Here is a 20574-nt window from a genome sequence, read left to right on the forward strand (position 1 = left end):
TAAGTATTAAGGGGGGAGGTTGGTGCTTTTTATGCTGGTTGCCTACGCTGTATATGTCTTGGGTTTGGCATAGCTCCCAACTGTCCCTCTTTGGGAACCCGATTGCCCTGTCCCTCTTTCCTCCTCATTTGTCCCTCTTTCAGGACTGATGTACAGATCTGTGTAATATGTGTATACATAGCTCCCTCTGTCCCTCTTTCCTCCTCATTTGTCCCTCTTTCAGGACTGATGTACAGATCTGTGTAATATGTGTATACATAGCTCCCTCTGTCCCTCTTTCCTCCTCATTTGTCCCTCTTTCAGGACTGATGTACAGATCTGTGTAATATGTGTATACATAGCTCCCTCTGTCCCTCTTTCCTCCTCATTTGTCCCTCTTTCAGGACTGATGTACAGATCTGTGTAAATTTTTGTATTTTTCTACTAATTAAAAGTCAGATTCCTCCAACCCCAGAAATTGATTAAAGCGGACCTAAACTCAGAACTTCCTCTCTGCTCTAAAAGATACACAACAGCACGATAACCTTTAAAGAAAAACATTTCTTTGCTACAGCTGATACAAATCCAGCCATACATCTGCAGTGTGTCTACTTCCAACTTTCATGGAAGTAGACATAGGGTTAAAATCCTGTGTTTACGAATTAGCAGCACTGCCACGTCAGAGGAGATTTCTGAGCTGACACAACTAAGAGATTAAATTACGGTGGAGATTAGTCACAGATGAGGGGGAATTAGAAAGGCTAAGTCCAGGTCCACTTTAAGATGAAATGGGGCCCTAGGCAAGATAGAAGTGACTGATAGTCACCTGGCCTTTAGTTAGATTTAGTGGGGGCTAGCATCCACCAGGCCCCTAGGCTCTCTCCAGGCCCTAGACAGCTGCCAAGGATTGCCTTGAGGAAGATACGGCTCTGTCCTACCAACTGTAGGCCATGGATTCCCTCAGTGTCTGTCCATTAATTCACTGTCTGCCCAGGTAAATTCACAGTCAAGGACAAGTGTGCATGCGCTGCCCTAGCCACACGCTTGTGCAGTTACAAGCTTTAACCAACCCTCCTGGCAAAAGGCGTGCAACAACCATGCACTTAGACAGGGCCATGCATGCACAGTAGTCCCTACCGGAGCAGACAGCAGAGGAACGGATGGGACTGGACATGGACAGTCAGCCACTGAGAGAGCCCACAGCCTACGGGGGCAGGAGGAGGCCCCAGGTAAGCATAAATGCCTGTGTTTATCATGTGTCACAATTCCTTTAACCACTTTACCCCCACATGTGCAGATATCTCCGTTAGTGTTGGGCGAACAGTGTTCGCCACTGTTCGCCACTGTTCGGGTTCTGCAGAACATCACCCTGTTCGGGTGATGTTCGAGTTCGGCCGAACATCTGATGGTGTTCGGCCAAACTGTTCGGCCATATGGCCGAACTAAGAGCGCATGGCCGAACGTTCCCCGAACGTTCGGCTAGCGCTGTGATTGGCCGAACGGGTCACGTGTAGTGTTGGGCGAACATCTAGATGTTCGGGTTCGGGCCGAACATGGTCGCGATGTTCGGGTGTTCGAGCCGAACTCCAAACATAATGGAAGTCAATGGGGACCCGAACTTTCGTGCTTTGTAAAGCCTCCTTACATGCTACATACCCCAAATTTACAGGGTATGTGCACCTTGGGAGTGGGTACAAGAGGAAAAAAAAAATTAGCAAAAAGAGCTTATAGTTTTTGAGAAAATCGATTTTAAAATTTCAAAGGGAAAACTGTCTTTTAAATGCGGGAAATGTCTGTTTTCTTTCCACAGGTAACATGCTTTTTGTCGGCATGCAGTCATAAATGTAATACAGATAAGAGGTCCCAGGAAAAGGGACCGGTAACGCTAACCCAGCAGCAGCACACGTGATGGAACAGGAGGAGGGCGGCGCAGGAGGAGAAGGCCACGCTTTGAGACACAACAACCCAGGCCTTGCATGAGGACAAGAGGCGTGCGGATAGCAATTTGCATTTTGTCGCCATGCAGTCATGAATGTAATACAGATGAGAGGTTCAATAAACAATAAACAGTAATTGGTGTTGTCCAGAATGCGCACAATGCGTGGGTCGCGTTCAATGCAGTCCTAGGCCGAAGAGGTCATAGCCTAGGGTCACAAAAACCTGTTTATTTGGGCAATTTCAATGGTGGCGAGTCTGACGTACATAAATCGCAGCAATGGCCGTTAGCAACGTCTGAATCTCACGAAATGTCTCATGCAGGTAGAAGACATATTGTTAGACTTGGGCTCCAAAGATGGGTTCCCTACATCTCTGCAAACCAGAGTTACAGGGCTCCAAATTTGGTAAAATCCCCCATAGGCTTTCATTGGGCCTCCTATTTACAGTTCCAAAATCTCACATCTTTTCAAAGGGCAATTGCTCAGCAGTGGCAAATTTTCTAGCATTGTAGGGACCCTTAGGGGGAACATGACTGGTGAGTTTCGGGCCCCTAGGCCAAAGAGGTCATAGCCTAGGGTCACAAAAACCTGTTTATTTGGGCAATTTCAATGGTAGTTATGCTGACGTACATAAATCTCAGCCATGGCCGTTAGCAACGTCTGAATTTCACGAAATGTCTCATGCAGGTAGAAGACATATTGTTAGACTTGGATTCCAAAGATGGGGTCCCTACATCTCTGCAAACCAGAGTTACAGGGGTGCAAATTTGGTAAAATCCCCCATAGGCTTTCATTGCCTCCCTATTTCACTTTCCAAAATCTCATATCTTTTTAAAGGGCAATTGCTCAGCAGTGGCAAATTTTCTAGCATTGTAGGGACCCTTAGGGGGAACATGACTGGTGAGTTTCGGGCCCCTAGGCCAAAGAGGTCATAGCCTAGGGTCACAAAAACCTGTTTATTTGGGCAATTTCAATGGTAGTTATGCTGACGTACATAAATCTCAGTCATGGCCGTTAGCAACGTCTGAATTTCATGAAATGTCTCATGCAGGTAGAAGACATATTGTTAGACTTGGATTCCAAAGATGGGGTCCCTACATCTCTGCAAACCAGAGTTACAGGGGTGCAAAATTGGTAAAATCCCCCATAGGCTTTCATTGCCTCCCTATTTCACTTTCCAAAATCTCACATCTTTTCAAAGGGCAATTGCTCAGCAGTGGCAAATTTTCTAGCAATGTAGGGACCCTTAGGGGGAACATGACTGGTGAGTTTCAGGCCCCTAGGCCGAAGAGGTCATAGCCTAGGGTCACAAAAACCTGTTTATTTGGGCAATTTCAATGGTAGTTATGCTGACGTACATAAATCTCAGCCATGGCCGTTAGCAACGTCTGAATTTCACGAAATGTCTCATGCAGGTAGAAGACATATTGTTAGACTTGGATTCCAAAGATGGGGTCCCTACATCTCTGCAAACCAGAGTTACAGGGGTCCAAAATTGGTAAAATCCCCCATAGACTTTTATTGCCTCCCTATTTCACTTTCCAAAATCTCACATCTTTTCAAAGGGCAATTGCTCAGCAGTGGCAAATTTTCTAGCATTGTAGGGACCCTTAGGGGGAACATGACTGGTGAGTTTCGGGCCCCTAGGCCAAAGAGGTCATAGCCTAGGGTCACAAAAACCTGTTTATTTGGGCAATTTCAATGGTAGTGATGCTGACGTACATAAATCTCAGCCATGGCCGTTAGCAACGTCTGATTTTCACGAAATGTCTCATGCAGGTAGAAGACATATTGTTAGACTTGGATTCCAAAGATGGGGTCCCTACATCTCTGCAAACCAGAGTTACAGGGGTGCAAAATTGGTAAAATCCCCCATAGGCTTTCATTGCCTCCCTATTTCACTTTCCAAAATCTCACATCTTTTTAAAGGGCAATGGCTCAGCAGTACCAAATTTTCTAGCATTGTAGGGACTCTTAGGGGGATCATGACTGGTGAGTTTTGCCACTGCTGAGCCATTGCCCTTTGAAATGGTGTGAGATTTTGGAACTGTAAATAGTAGGCCCAATGAAAGCCTATGGGGGATTTTACCAATTTTGGAGCCCTGTAACTCTGGTTTGCAGAGATGTAGAGACCCCATCTTTGGAATCCAAGTCTAACAATATGTCTTCTACCTGCATGAGACATTTCGTGAGATTCAGACGTTGCTAACGGCCATTGCTGCGATTTATGTACGTCAGACTCGCCACCATTGAAATAGCCCAAATAAACAGGTTTTTGTGACCCTAGGCTATGACCTCTTCGGCCTAGGGGCCCAAAACTCACCAGTCATGTTCCCCCTAAGGGTCCCTACAATGCTAGAAAATGTGCCACTGCTGAGCAATTGCCCTTTGAAAAGATGTGAGATTTTGGAAAGTGAAATAGGGAGGCAATGAAAGGCTATGGGGGATTTTACCAATTTTGGACCCCTGTAACTCTGGTTTGCAGAGATGTAGGGACCCCATCTTTGGAATCCAAGTCTAACAATATGTCTTCTACCTGCATGAGACATTTCGTGAAATTCAGACGTTGCTAACGGCCATGGCTGAGATTTATGTACGTCAGCATAACTACCATTGAAATTGCCCAAATAAACAGGTTTTTGTGACCCTAGGCTATGACCTCTTTGGCCTAGGGGCCCGAAACTCACCAGTCATGTTCCCCCTAAGGGTCCCTACAATGCTAGAAAATTTGCCACTGCTGAGCAATTGCCCTTTGAAAAGATGTGAGATTTTAGAAAGTGAAATAGGGAGGCAATGAAAGCCTATGGGGGATTTTACCAATTTTGCACCCCTGTAACTCTGGTTTGCAGAGATGTAGGGACCCCATCTTTGGAATCCAAGTCTAACAATATGTCTTCTACCTGCATGAGACATTTCGTGAGATTCAGACGTTGCTAACGGCCATTGCTGCGATTTATGTACGTCAGACTCGCCACCATTGAAATAGCCCAAATAAACAGGTTTTTGTGACCCTAGGCTATGACCTCTTCGGCCTAGGGGCCCAAAACTCACCAGTCATGTTCCCCCTAAGGGTCCCTACAATGCTAGAAAATTTGCCACTGCTGAGCAATTGAAAAGATGTGAGATTTTGGAACTGTAAATAGGAGGCCCAATGAAAGCCTATGGGGGATTTTACCAAATTTGGAGCCCTGTAACTCTGGTTTGCAGAGATGTAGGGAACCCATCTTTGGAGCCCAAGTCTAACAATATGTCTTCTACCTGCATGAGACATTTCGTGAGATTCAGACGTTGCTAACGGCCATTGCTGCGATTTATGTACGTCAGACTCGCCACCATTGAAATTGCCCAAATAAACAGGTTTTTGTGACCCTAGGCTATGACCTCTTCGGCCTAGGACTGCATTGAACGCGACCCACGCATTGTGCGCATTCTGGACAACACCAATTACTGTTTATTGTTTATTGAACCTCTCATCTGTATTACATTTATGACTGCATGGCGACAAAATGCAAATTGCTATCCGCACGCTTCTTGTCCTCATGCAAGGCCTGGGTTGTTGTGTCTCAAAGCGTGGCCTTCTCCTCCTGCGCCACCCTCCTCCTGTTCCATCACGTGTGCTGCTGCTGGGTTAACGTTACCGGTCCCTTTTCCTGGGACCTCTTATCTGTATTACATTTATGACTGCATGCCGACAAAAAGCATGTTACCTGTGCAAAGAAAACAGACATTTCCCGCATTTAAAAGACAGTTTTCCCTTTGAAACTTTAAAATCGATTTTCTCAAAAACTATAAGCTCTTTTTGCTAAAAAATTTTTTCCTCTTGTACCCACTCCCAAGGTGCACATACCCTGTAAATTTGGGGTATGTAGCATGTAAGGAAGCTTTACAAAGCACGAAAGTTCGGGTCCCCATTGACTTCCATTATGTTCGGAGTTCGGCTCGAACACCCGAACATCGCGGCCATGTTCGGCCTGTTCGGCCTGAACCCGAACATCTAGATGTTAGCCCAACACTAATCTCCGTCCCTTTTTTCCACCCTGTCAACACCAGGGCGGAGATATCCGCACCTCCCGCCGCTGTCCACGCTCCCGCTCACTCGTGTGCGCGCTCCCGCGCTCGTGCATGCCGCCGGCCGCTCGCCCGGAGATGAATGAATGGGAAAAAACGTTCCCGTTTGTTGATCTAAGCCCCCCGCAATGATCGGCTGCTTCTAAGAGAAGCAGCGCGATCATTGTGGAAAAAAAAAAAGTTTCCCAGTCTCATTGCTCTTCCTGTAAGCGTCCTTCCGACGCTTACAGGTCGCATGAGCAAAAAGTTACTGTGGCCATCTTGTGGCCAAATAGTAAAACTACACCCTAAAGCATTTTTCATATACAAATACATTAGTTTTACACTATAAATTAACTCATTACCTCCCACACTCCCCAATTTTTTTTTTGTAATTAAAAAAAAAATTTAAATAACAAAAAATACATGAATAGTTACCTTAGGGACTGAACTTTTTAAATATTTATGTCAAGAGGGTATAGCACTGTTACTTTATAAACTATGGGCTGGTAATTAGGGATGGACGCAAAACTGAAAAAAATGCACCTTTATTTCCAAATAAAATATTGGCGCCAAACATTGTGATAGGGACATAATTTAAACGGCTTTATAACCGGGACAAATGGGCAAATACATTTCATGGGTTTTAATCACAGTAGCATGCTTTATTTAAAAACTATAATGGCCAAAAACTGAAAAATAATGAATTTTTTCCCACACTTTTTCCTATTTTTCCATTAAAACACATTTAGAAAAAAATAATTCTTGGCATAATGTCCCACCTAAAGAAAGCCTAATTGGTGGCGAAAAAAAAACAAGATATAGTTCATTTCATTGTGATAAGTATTGATAAAGTTATAGATGAATGAATGGAAGGAGTGATGAAAGGTGAAAATTGCTCTGGTGTTTCAGGGGTAAAACCCCTCAGTTGGGAAGTGGTTAATATTGAGCTGAATATTGATCGAAAAGAAAATTGAGTGATAATTGAATAGTGTATGGCCAGTTTAAGGATCAACGCACATTGCAGCTAGTTTACTATCAATAAAGCTAGCAGCTTATAATGTACATACGTAAATGATACGCCTGTACGTAGACTAACCTTTTTAACTGAAGTTGATGTATTGCTGAGTCCCAAATGTCTGTTTTTCAGTGTGTTTCACAGTAGAGGAGCATAGAGTACACCCCCTGACAAGAGAAATCAGGTCATGTGTCAGTAACAAATACTACACATCCAGGAATATTCAGCAAGAAAATAGAGACGGCGGTGGAAAATCGCTAAGGGGCCCGGGGCGCTCCTGTACCAACTCTTATCACCCCCTATAGCATCTTATAGCACCAAGCATAAAGCGCTGCGAAGGCAAACTTAAGTCAAAATCCCGGAAGCATACATTATAATTATTACATTTTGGAAATAATACCTTAACAAACAATGCAGCTAAGGTCACAGTTGATGGAGTGTCAGTGCATATGTATAGTGCAGGCATGCTGTACCCCTCTGTTGCAAGCTGCTATGTAAAAAGTTAACCTATGTGAATTTTTTGTGTGTGTGAGCCTGTACTGATCGTACACTAGCTGCAGTGTGTGTTGATCTCTGCTGCCTATAGTATGTACAGTATAAGCTGTTACTCTGTGCCTGTACTGATAGTAAACTAGCTGCAGTGTGTACTGACCTATGCTGCCTATAGTATGTACAGTATAAGCTGTTACTCTGTGCCTGTACTGTCTGCTAGTAAACTAGCTGCAGTGTGTGCTGGTCTCTGGTACCTCCAGTATGTACAGTATAAGCTGTTACTCTGTGCCTGTACTGCTAGTAAACTAGCTGCAGTATGTACTAATCTCTGCTACCTCCAGAATGTACAGTATATGCTGTTACTCTGTGCCTGTACTGATAGTAAACTAGCTGCAGTATGTGCTGGTCTCTGGTACCTCCAGTATGTACAGTATAAGCGGTTACTCTGTGCCTGTACTGATAGTAAACTAGCTGCAGTATGTACTAATCTCTGCTACCTCCAGAATGTACAGTATATGCTGTTACTCTGTGCCTGTACTGATAGTAAACTAGCTGCAGTGTGTGCTGGTCTCTGGTACCTCCAGTATGTACAGTATAAGCGGTTACTCTGTGCCTGTACTGATAGTAAACTAGCTGCAGTGTGTGCTGATCTCTGGTACGTCCAGTATGTACAGTATAAGCTGTTACTCTGTGCCTGTACTGATAGATGATGAATTAATGGATGTTTCTGCAAAAACATGTGTGAAAACATAATGTCCACGCAAAAACAAGTGAAAACATCTTCCTTAGGCATTCCTGTGCAGATTCGCACATACAATAAAAGTCAATGGAAATTTACACTTCTGTTTGTGTTTGTATTTTTGCATAAGTAAAAAACATACATCTTGCAGCATACATTTGCGAGTACATTTGAAATCGGCGCCGGTAGACTTGGGCGCAGGATACAGCCGGTATATGGCTGATCCTGCTTCTGCACAAGTCCGGGCCGTTTTAATTACTATTCCCCCTCCAGGCCACCATGGATAGTGGGGGAATGAAATAATTCGGCTTCCAGCGATTGCTGGAAGCCGAATTATTCTGTTTTTTAAGCAACTTCGGCTCTGTCTTCTGACAGAGCCAACGTTACTCACTGAGCGCCGCTATAGACTGATTCCCATTACAGTCTATGGCGATGCTGGCTGCGCCCAAATCTAGCAGCGCTGAAAAGCACTGCTCCGACATTTGCACGTCTCATTGACATTCAATAGCTACTGTGGAAGAACTTGTGCAAAAAAGCCAAATGGGAAGTGTCCGGAAAATGTGAAAAATGTTCATGGTTTCTGCCCTGATAACTGTGAACCCTGCCTTACTCAGCATTTCAGAGTATGAATTCTGACTTTTTGGCAGTTTTTGCTCCACAGATAATTTATATACTCACCTACCAGCAATTCCTTACCTGGTGGCACACTTAAAGGACTTCCGAGGCCAAATGTTCCCCCAAAAAATAAAAAAAAGTTAGATACCTGTATAACTTTGGTGGACACGGAGGACGCCGTCCGCGCCCTCCGTGCCGTTCCGCCGGGTCCCCGCCTTTTAATATCCCCCCGAATGGCTCCCGACCCCACGGCAAGGGTCGGGCTCTGCTGCCTGTATAAAGATGGCCGCCGGCGCTGGCCGTGGCTGCGCACTCTGCATGGCTGCTACTGCGGCTGCGCAGCTCTAGGGCCAACCCCCGATCCACGCTACAGGAAACAGCCTGTTGCGTTGATCGGGGGGTTGGCCCTACTGCTGCGCAGCCGCAGTAGCGGCCATGCGGAGTGCGCAGCCGCGGCCAGCGATCTTTATACAGGCAGCAGAGCCCGACCCTGCCCGTGGGGTCGGGAGCCATTCGGGGGGATATTGAGAGGCGGGGACCCGGCGGAACGGCACGGAGGGCGCGGACGGCATCCTCCGCGTCCACCAAAGTTATACAGGTATCTAAATTTTTTTATTTTTTGGGGGAACATTTGACCTTGGAAGTCCTTTAAGAACAGACCTCCACCCCCTTTGTCCCAATAAGATATCCCAAGCTAATAAGAGACTCATGCTACCTTACCCCAACATTCTAAAGTGACTAGTACGAGCTGTCAGCATGGAAGAACACCAGAAAAGGAAAATTGCCAGTAGGTGAGTACCGTATATACTCGCATATAAGCCGACCCCGTATAAGCCGAGGTACCCACTTTACCCTCAGAAACCAGGAAAAAGTGATTGACGTGTATAATCCCCCTCCCCTGTATAACCTTCTCCCCAGATGCCAGATGTGCCCCCAGTACAAGTCACCCCTCCTTCCCATAGCCAGATGTGCCCCAAGACACCACTAGATGGCGCTATAGATATGAGACACAGCAATTGCCACACAGGAAGAATCCCTGATTATTGCACCGCTGACAGTTGCTTGCACACGCCGCTCCACAAACCAGGGGACACAGGTAGTCTTGAGCAGTGCACTCGGCACACCATGTGCAAGATCCTTACACTCCTCTGCCAGTAACAAAACTTGCTCCACTTACTCGTATATAAGACGAGGGGGTAACCAGTAACTACTCAGCACTTTTTCTGACAAATTAGGCTTATACATGAGTATATAAGGTATACTATTTTTCAGTCCCCTGGTGTCTCCATGGCGGCATAATTATGGGCAATGACTAGACAAAAAGGGTGGGTATGCAGAAAAACACATTTTAATCACAATCAGATTTTTTTAAATGGTAATTAACCACTTCCAGACGATGCTAGTTGAAATCTATGCCGTTTGTGAGCTGTTATCCCTGCCAGGGCGTAGATTTCAATTAGCCCGCCACATGGACCTGCCGCTACTGGTGCTGGTCTCCCGTCGCTAAAGCCCACTCGCCCTGCTGTCGGTATGACAGCAGAACTCCGTCAGCTGTTGAAGAGGCGATTTCATTGTCTCCTGACCTTGTGATCACTGTGAGCCAATCTCATCGGCTCCTGACTGGCTCACAGAGCTTTGCTGTCATAGCGATGGCAGAGCGAGTGGGCTTTAGCGATGGGCGAGTGGCGCGAACAGTGACGTGTCAATAAGCCCCGTTTTTGGTATTAGCAGTCTCTGGCCCTTGAGGGGCCAGAGACTGCTGGTGTACAAGTGGTTAAATAGCAGAGTCAAGAGTGGAAGAAGGTCTTTTTTTTCTTTCTGTACTCCACTGATGTTTGAGCAGATCCACACAGTAGTGTTTCAAGAATGTGTGTGACCGGAGGCCCAATTAGCTGCTCTGCAAATGATCTGTAAGAAGACATTTACAAAGGAAGCCCAGGAAGGGGAGATTGCTCTGGTTGAGTGGGCTATAATGTCTTGCGGATGCAGCAAACTTTTAGATTTACAGTATATGCCACCTGGATCAAGGTGATGATCTACCTAGCTATGGTTTGAGATGAGGCCGATTTCCCTTTCCGGTAACCTGACGGAATAACAAGCACACACAATCTCTAAGGGCTTGTTCACACATAGGGCTTGATTCGCTAAACCGTGCCATATCACGGCCGCGCTAGCGTTTTCGTGTGAAATTTTGCGTTTTGCACGCATTGTCATGTGTTCGCGTGCAATCGCGATTTTGCGCCAGTGATTGCGCGCAAAAATGTGAATCAAGCCCCATGAGCGGTTTCGTTTTTTAACCCTCCTGGCGGTATATTAAAACCGCCAGGGGGCAGCGCAGAACTATTTTTAGCCTAGCGCTAGCTACATGACAGCCGCTGAGCTGCGGCATCCCCCTACCCCCTCCGATCGCCTCCAGGCTCCAGCGATCAGGTTCTAAACGGGATTTCCATTAGGGCTTCCCCAGTCACCATGGTGACGGGGCGGGAAGACGTCCCAGACGTTGTGACGTCAAAGGGAGTCCCAATCCACCCCTCAGCGCTGCCTGGCACTAATTCGCCAGGCTGCGCATGGGGTCTGGGTTGGGGGGGCAGCATTACGCGGCAGGTAGCGGCGAATCGGCGCGGAGTGGCGGCGATCGGGGACTGCACACAGCTAGCAAAGTGCTAGCTGCGTGTAATGAAAAAAAAATTGTGCAAATCGGCCCAGCAGGGCCTGAAAAATCCTTCTGCTCGGCATAGCCCGAGCTGAGCTCGGGCTTACCGCCAGGAAGGTTAAGCGCTGGTGATTTTTGAAATCGCTCTAAGAGCGCTGGTGCAATGATTTCCTATGTTCATACTTGAGCGCTTTGCTTTCTATTGAAACACAGATCCATAACTGGCCCGGAAAAGTGTTGCACACTTGCGGGATCTTGACTCATCGCTGGATAGCGAGTAACATCTTGACAATCTCTGTAAGGACTCCCTGGACCGCAAAGGTGAACGTCTTTAACCAGGTCAACTTTGAGTTATAGTAGTGTGGGTGGAGAGGCTCGGTAGGCTTTTGGGAAAGGGGAGTAGCAAGGAACCAGGAGGCCACCCTACAAGATTGTCATGGGGCCCATTGGAATCCAAACACTCACAGCTGAAAATAGCCCAGCCCCCCTCCTAGAGTAGTGCAGGGAGTGGTGAGATACTTACCTGCTTCCAGTGCAATGGGTCTCCTCTGTGCTTCCCGGCAGCCATTCGCTCAATGCTGACATTCTCTGGCTCCTGATCACGTGACTCGACCATGTGATTGGGAGCCTGTGGATGGCAGCAGAGAGTATGCGGCTGTGAAGCATGGAGGAGATCCACAGCTTTGGAGCAGGTAAATATTACAGTGCTCCCTACGCTGATCCCAAACTGGCCGCCGCCATAGCACTAGTTGCTCCCAAATGCTATGACTTGGAGGGGGAATAGTATTTACCGCTGCTGGGATATGAGTGGCAGCAAGGTGAGCCGTCACTCTACTCATACGGGGGGGGGGGGGGGGGGTGTTAGAGGGAGGAGGAGCAAGCCCCCACCCCCTGGTATTATGAGATGTTGTAGTAGGTGGTATAAGATGGCCTCAGAGACGTTCCTCCGCCGTCTCTGTGATTTCTTCGCTGAATTTTCACAAATGTATAGTTTTGTTACTGACACATAACCTGATTTTTCTTGTCAGCGGTTGTACAGTGCACTCCTCTACAATGAAACACACTGAAAAAAAAAAATATTTGGGACTCAACTACACATTAACATCAGTTTAAAAGGTTAGTCTACTTACAAGCCTTTCAGTCAAGCAGTCACATTATAATTTGTTATTGTGCCTATACTTATAGTAGACTAGCTGCAGCGTGTGCTGAGCTCTACTTCTCCCAATATGTACAGTATAAGCTGTTACTCTGTGCCTGTACTGATAGTAAATTAGCTGCAGTGTATACTGATCTCTGCTGCCTCCAGTATGTACAGTATAAGCTGTTACTCTGCGCCTGTACTGATAGTAAATTAGCTGCAGTGTATACTGATCTCTTCTGCCTCCAGTATGTACAGTATAAGCTGTTACTCTGCGCCTGTACTGATAGTAAACTAGCTGCAGTGTGTGCTGATCTCTGCTGCCTCCAGTATGTACAGTATAAGCTGTTACTCTGCGCCTGTACTGATAGTAAAGTAACTATCCCCAGTATGTACAGCTGTTAAATTGATAATGTACTTATGTGTGCTTAAAATAGCTTTATAAAAGGCTTTCTTAAACAACAATACAGTACTTTTTGCAAATTATCGTCTCTGACAATGTTTACATTACTTTACCTAGGAGTAGCCTTTATAAACAAAAAATATATAAAAAGAACCTTCCACTAATTCTGCTCCCTACAGCCATAAAGCGGCTATTCTGCTCCCTACAGTCATGAGGCGGCTATTCTGCTCCCTACAGTCATGAGGCGGCAATTCTGCTCCCTACAGTCATGAGGCGGCCATTCTGTTCCCTACAGCCATAAAGCGGCTATTCTGCTCCCTACAGTCATGAGGCGGCCATTCTGCTCCCTACAGTCATGAGGTGGCCATTCTGCTCCCTACAGTCATGAGGCGGCCATTCTGCTCCCTACAGTCATGAGGTGTCCATTCTGCTCCCTACAGTCATGAGGCAGCCATTCTGCTCCATACAGTTATGAGGCGGCCATTCTGCTCCCTACAGCCAGGAGGCGGTCATTCTGCTCCCTACAGTCATGAGGCGGCCATTCTATTCCCTACAGCTGAGGCGGCCATTCTGCTCCCTACAGTCATGAGGCGGCCATTCTGCTCCTTACAGTTATGAGGCGGCCATTCTGCTTCCTACAGTCATGAGGCGGCCATTCTGCTCCCTACAGCCATGAGGCGGATATTCTGCTCCCTACAGTCATGAGGCGGCCATTCTTCTCCCTACAGCCATGAGGCGGTCATTCTGCTCCCTACAGCCATGAGGCGGTCATTCTGCTCCCTACAGTCATGAGGCGGCCATTCTGCTCCCTACAGCCATGAGGCGGCCATTCCGCTCCCTACAGTCAAGAGGCGGCCATTCCGCTCCCTACAGCCATGAGGTGGCCATTCTGCTCCCTACAGTCATGAGGCGGCCATTCTGCTCCCTACAGTCAAGAGGCGGCCATTCCGCTCCCTACAGCCATGAGGCGGCCATTCTGCTCCCTACAGTCAAGAGGCGGCCATACTGTTCCCTACAGTCATGAGGCGGCCATTCTGTTCCCTACAGTCATGAGGCGGCCATTCTGTTCCGTACAGTCAGGAGGTGGCCATTCTGCTTCCTACAGTCATGAGGCGGCCATTCTGCTCCCTACAGCCAGGAGGCTGCCATTCTGCTCCTTACAGTCATGAGGCAGCCATTCTGCTCCCTACAGTCAGACGGCGGCCATTCTGCTCCCTACAGCCACGAGGCGGCCATTCTGCTCCCTACAGTCATGAGGCGGCCGTTCTGTCCCTACAGCCGAGGCGGCCATTCTGCTCCCTACAGTCATGAGGCGGCCATTCTGCTCCTTACAGTTATGAGGCGGCCATTCTGCTCCCTACAGTCATGAGGCGGCCATTCTGCTCCCTACAGCCATGAGGCGGATATTCTGCTCCCTACAGTCATGAGGCGGCCATTCTTCTCCCTACAGCCATGAGATGGTCATTCTGCTCCCTACAGCCATGAGGCGGCCATTCTGCTCCCTACAGTCATGAGGCGGCCATTCTGCTCCCTACAGCCATGAGGCGGCCATTCTGCTCCCTACAGTCAAGAGGCGGCCATTCCGCTCCCTACAGCCATGAGGCGGCCATTCTGCTCCCTACAGTCATGTGGCGGCCATTCTGCTCCCTACAGTCAAGAGGCGGCCATTCTGCTCCCTACAGCCATGAGACGGCCATTCTGCTCCCTACAGTCCTGAGGCGGCCATTCTGCTCCTTACAGTCAGGCGGCGGCCATTCTGCTCCTTTCAGTCATGAGGCGACTATTCTTCTCCCTACAGTCATGAGGCGGTTATTCTGCTCCCTACAGTCATGAGGTGTCCATTCTGCTCCCTACAGTCATGAGGCGGCCATTCTGCTCCCTACAGTCATGAGGCGGTCATTCTGCTCCCTACAGTCATGAGGTGTCCATTCTGTTCCCTACAGCCATGAGGTGGCCATTCTGCTCCCTACAGTCATGAGGCAGCCATTCTGCTCCATACAGTTATGAGGCGGCCATTCTGCTCCCTACAGCCAGGAGGCGGTCATTCTGCTCCCTACAGTCATGAGGCGGCCATTCTGCTCCCTACAGCCGAGGCGGCCATTCTGCTCCCTACAGTCATGAGGCGGCCATTCTGCTCCTTACCGTTATGAGGCGGCCATTCTGCTCCCTACAGTCATGAGGCAGCCATTCTGCTCCCTACAGTCATGAGGGGGCCATTCTGTTCCCTACAGTCAGGAGGCGGCCATTCTGCTCCCTACAGTCAGGAGGCGGCCATTCTGCTCCCTACAGCCAGGAAGCGGCCATTCTGCTCCCTAGTCATGAGGCGGCCATTCTGCTCCCTACAGCCAGGAGGCGGCCATTCTGCTCCCTACAGCCAGGAGGCGGCCATTCTGCTCCCTACAGTCATTAGGCGGCCAATCTGCTCCCTACAGTCATGAGGAGGCCATTCTGCTCCCTACAGTCATGAGGCGGCCATTCTGCTCCCTACAGCCATGAGGCTGCCATTCTGCTCCTTACAGTCAGGCGGCGGCCATTCTGCTCCTTTCAGCCATTCTGCTCCCTACAGCCAGGAGGCGGCCATTCTGCTCCCTACAGTCATTAGGCGGCCATTCTGCTCCCTACAGTCATGAGGCGGCCATTCCGCTCCTTACAGTCATGAGGCGGCCATTCCGCTCCCTACAGCCATGAGGCTGCCATTCTGCTCCTTACAGTCAGGCGGTGGCCATTTTGCTCCTTTCAGTCATGAGGCGGCTATTCTGCTCCCTACAGTCATGAGGCGGCCATTCTGCTCCCTACAGCCATGAGGCGGCCATTCTTCTCCCTACAGCCATGAGGCGGCTATTCTGCTCCCTACAGCCAGGAGGCGGCCATTCTGCTCCCTACAGCCAGGAGGCGGCCATTCTGCTCCCTACAGCCAGGAGGCGGCCATTCTGTTCCCTACAGTCATGAGGCGGCCATTCTGTTCCCTACAGTCATGAGGTGGCCATTCTGTTCCCTACAGTCAAGAGGCGGCCATTCCGCTCCCTACAGCCATGAGGCAGCCATTCTGCTCCCTACAGTCATGAGGCGGCCATTCTGCTCCCTACAGTCATGAGGCGGCCATTCTGCTCCTTACAGTCAGGCGGCGGCCATTCTGCTCCCTACAGCCAGGAGGCTGCCATTCTGCTCCTTACAGTCATGAGGCAGCCATTCTGCTCCCTACAGTCAGGCGGCGGCCATTCTGCTCCCTACAGCCACGAGGCGGCCATTCTGCTCCCTACAGTCATGAGGCGGCCATTCTGTCCCTAGAGACAGGTGGCGGCCATTCTGCCCCTACAGTCAGGCGGCGGCCATTCTGCTCCCTACAGTCATTAGGCGGCCATCCTGCTCCCTACAGTCATTAGGCGGCCATTCTGCTCCTTACAATCATGAGGCAGCCATTCTGCTCCCTACAGTCATGAGGCGGCCATTCTGCTCCCTACAGTCATGAGGCGGCCATTCTGCTCCCTACAGTCAGAAGGCGGCAATTCTGCTCTACAGTCAGAAGGCGGCCATTCTGCTCCCTACAACCATGAGGCGGCCATTCTGCTCCCTACGGCCATGAGGCGGCCATTCTGCTCCCTACAGCCATGGGGCGGCCATTCTGCTCCCTACAGCCATGAGGCGGCCATTCTGCTCCCTACAGCCATGGGGCGGCCATTCTGCTCCCTACAGCCATGAGGCGGCCATTCTGCTCCCTACAGCCATGAGGCGGCCATTCTGCTCCCTACAGCCATGAGGCGGCCATTCTGCTCCCTACAGCCATGGGGCGGCCATTCTGCTCCCTACAGCCATGGGGCGGTCATTCTGCTCCCTACAGTCAGGAGGCGGCCATTCTGCTCCCTACAGCCAGGAGGCGGCTATTCTGCTCCCTGTAGTTGGGAAGCAGCCAATGGTGCTGTGCTCTAATAGGAAGGAATAGACAGCGGGAACAACTTCTGCTATCTCATCTCATAAGGGAAGGGAATGAGAGGAGAGGCAGGTCCGCTTTACCCACGTGCTTCTCACGCCGCTGTCAATCAGTCTTGCGCAGTCCGCTCTTTAAACCACGCCTCCGCTAGGCTTGATCCCATGGAAACCCAGCTTCCAATGGAATCGCGGGTCCTCTGACGGGCGGCCTCCTCGCGGGGTGGGCGGGGTCCGGCAGAGATGAGAGAGCAAGGGCAAGAAAAAAGTAACGGTTTCCGCCTGATGTGCGCGTGAAGCGACCAATCAGAGCCGAGGCGGAGGCGGGACCAGGCGGATGGAGGCCAATGCTGAGGGCTGAGAGGTCGGAGGAGCGGCGGTGCGTGCGACGGGGCGTGGCCTGCGAGGTGAGGGGCTGGAGGGACCGGGAGGCGCAGACACGGAGCCAGGAGCGCAGGAGCCGCCGGTAAGACTCGCTGTATATCTTTGTCTGTGCCTTTATTGTCCTGCAGTACACCAGGTGGGGCAATTACTGATCTATTTACCCCACACACCTCTGAATGGCTGGATGTTCTCTAGCTGGAGCAGATCTACCCCAGCTGGGGCAATTACTGCATTTGTACAGCAGATCTACCCCAGCTGGGGCAATTACTGCATTTGTACAGCAGATCTACCCCAGCTGGGGCAATTACTGCATTTGTACAGCAGATCTACCCCAACTGGGACAATTACTGCATTTATACAGCAGATCTACTCCACCTGGGGCAATTACTGCATTTGTACAGCAGATCTACCCCAGCTGGGGCAATTACTGCATTTGTACAGCAGATCTACTCCACCTGGGGCAATTACTGCATTTGTACAGCAGATCTACCCCAGCTGGGGCAATTATTGCATCTCTACAGTAGATCAACCCCAACTGGGGCAATTACTGCATTTCTACAGTAGGTCAACCCCAGCTGGGGCAATTACTGCATTTCTCCTGCTGATCTACCCCAACTGGGACAATTACTGCATTTCTCCAGCATCCTTACCTCAGCGGGGGCAATTACTTCATTCCTCTAGCAGATCTACCCCATAACTGGTCTATCTACCCCACCCACTTCTCAACTGCTAGATAGTTCTCCAGCTAAGGCAATGACTGCATTTCTCTAGCAGATCTACCCCAGGTGGGGCAATTACTGTGGGGTATGTTGTATCCATCCTCCCCACTGCTGGGTGTACCTCACCTGGGACAGTTACTGACAGATGTTTTCCATCTAGATGTTCATCCTTTTCTTGATATGTACAGCTCATTTGGGGCAGTTGCTGCTATTTGGGGTTGTTCCACCTGTTAATTTGTAGATCTACCCCTGTAGTTAGTGATGGTTGTACCCATTGTGGGTAGTTGGCATATGTCATTTGTTTGATTATTTAGCTATGTTGGCACTGTTTATACTTAATGCACTTTCAGTACCAGAAATGCTGCATCTGGGGCAGTTCAGTCATCACTGTTAGAAATACCCAGCCAGGGGCAGTAAGATTATTCTATCGCCTAGCATCTGTGTAGAAGTGCCTATGAATAGCCAGCAGGGACAATTCCATAATTTATTAGTACTTTAAGAAAATTACTACCTCCTGGAGGCATTAGATTGTTATCCCTTTTACAGGTCATTGGAGGAAATTATCATAACACACTTCAGACCTATAAATGCCCCACTTAGGGACAGTCATATTGGAGGGATACTTCTAGATTTACATTACTTAGAAGTACCTGTTTAGTTCTGACACCACTATGGAGCAGCAGCATCTCTTGTGAATCTGTAATATTCAGATTCTGAATACTGTAATCTGACTTCTGTGTCTGAAATATTCTCACTCTGTATCAGAATTCTTGTGGTGCATTCTGTAACAAAATTTATCATTTTGCCTAAAAGCTTTAATATGCTTTGGAAGGGAGTCTCCAGGGTAACTTATTTCGCCATTACCTCTGGTTCTGGAGTTCCAGTTGTGTTCTCTATAATGCCCATTCTTGTACTTGTTTCCTTGTGTTCCCTAAAACTTATCCCTTTTAGTGTACATGCCACAATACTATCCCCTCTAATGAATGTTCCCCAAGACTACCCTTTGTAGTCTGTGATCCCCAATGATATACCCTATTTCGTTTGCGCACCCCCAGGCTGCCCCTGTAGTGTGTGTGTGTGTGTGTGTGTGTGTGTGTGTGTGTGTGTGTGTGTCTCCCCAGGCTGATTTTAGGATGCCCCCTGTTGTGTGTGTGTACCCCTGGCTGCTCCCTTGCCTGCGCCCCCAGGCTGCCCCATTTTTGCATGTGCGTCCCTGGTCTGCCCACCTTCTTGCGTGCGCACCCCTGGTCTGCCCACCTTCTTGCGTGCGCGCCCCCGGTCTGCCCACCTTCTTGCGTGCACGCCCCCGGTCTGCCCACCTTCTTGCGTGCGGGCCCCCGGTCTGCCCACCTTCTTGCGTACTGGCCCCCGGTCTGCCCACCTTCTTGCGTGTGGTCCCCTGGCTGCCCACATTTTTGTGTGCGTACTTCTGGGCTTGCCCACCGTGCGGGCCCTTAGGCTGCCCACCATCTTGCGTGCGGGCCCTTAGGCTGCCCACCTTCTTGTGTGTGGGCCCTTAGGCTGCCCACCTTTTTTGCGGGCCCCTTGGCTGCCCACCTTCTTGCTTGTGTGTCCCCTGGCTGCCCACTTTTTTGCGTGCGTGCACCTGGGCTGCCCACCTTCTTGCGTGCGTGCCCCTGGGCTGCCCACCTTCTTGCGTGCGTGCCCCTGGGCTGCCCACCTTCTTGCGTGCGTGCCCCTGGGCTGCCCACCTTCTTGTGTGCGTGTCCCCTGCTGCCCACTTTTTTGTGTGCGTGTTTCTGGGCTGCCCACCTTCTTGCGTGCGGGCCCTTAGGCTGCCCACCTTCTTGCGTGCGGGCCCTTAGGCTGCCCACCTTCTTGCGTGCGGGCCCTTAGGCTGCTCACCTTGCAGGCCCCTGGGCTGCCCACTTTTTTGTGTGCGTGCCCCTGGGCTGCCTACTTTTTTGCGTCTGCATCCCGAGACTGCCCCCATCTTTGATTTACTTCCCCGGGCTGCCCCATCTTGTGTGCGCACCCCTGGGCTGCCCACTTTCTTGCATGCATGCCCCTGACCCATTTTTACGCGCATGCCCCTGGGCTGCTCTCAAGTGTACTTGCCAATCGAGTCTCTTGAATCAGAGTATCATCACTTCAGCTTTTTGGGAGTAGTCTCCCCAAATTCTCCTCTTGAGGTGCTAATATCACCCACTCCTGTAACTTGCCATAACTGTTGAGCTAACCATGCCTAGGAAAAAGTCCTCTTAATTGTGATAACACTTTTCGAGCTGCCAGGTTGTGTTTATGGACTTTTATTACCTAATTATGCCATGACACCAATCAAGAGGGCTGCTGTTGTATTTTCAGCTTTTTATTGTCCCCAAAGATAACCTGTCAATGTGTCCTTTCTACTGAAATAGTTTTGTATGTCTGTGAAGGTGGCTGCCTCTTCTATACTGAATAGTCCATCTAGGCTAGAACTCCTGTGTTCTCTGCCAAGTCGCGGTTGGGTGGGCTGCCTTTATGCCTGGTCTTTACAGCATGTAACTTGATTATAATGTGTGTGGC

General features: G+C 49.3%; 1 protein-coding gene and 1 long non-coding RNA gene across 7 annotated transcripts in view; one reads left to right on the forward strand and one right to left on the reverse strand.

The window, feature by feature from the left end:
• LOC137541903 (uncharacterized) overlaps nt 1–17064 on the reverse strand; it is a 49457-nt gene extending 32393 nt beyond the window's left edge. The window contains exons 1-2 of the long non-coding RNA XR_011025304.1: nt 17037–17064; nt 7063–7148 (exon numbers count right to left, since the gene is read on the reverse strand). This is a non-coding gene — a long non-coding RNA (uncharacterized lncRNA). The remainder of the gene's footprint in view (nt 1–7062; nt 7149–17036) is intronic.
• Nucleotides 17065–17331: 267 nt separating this feature from the next.
• The window catches only part of MYH10 (myosin heavy chain 10), a 242765-nt gene continuing 239522 nt past the window's right edge, over nt 17332–20574 (forward strand). For all 6 annotated transcript variants that reach the window (XM_068262757.1, XM_068262758.1, XM_068262759.1 and 3 more), the window contains exon 1: nt 17332–17411. The gene's annotated coding sequence lies outside the window, so the exon portion shown is untranslated. The remainder of the gene's footprint in view (nt 17412–20574) is intronic.

This window comes from Hyperolius riggenbachi, chromosome 12 (assembly GCF_040937935.1).
Source record: "Hyperolius riggenbachi isolate aHypRig1 chromosome 12, aHypRig1.pri, whole genome shotgun sequence".
Lineage (NCBI taxonomy): Eukaryota > Metazoa > Chordata > Amphibia > Anura > Hyperoliidae > Hyperolius > Hyperolius riggenbachi.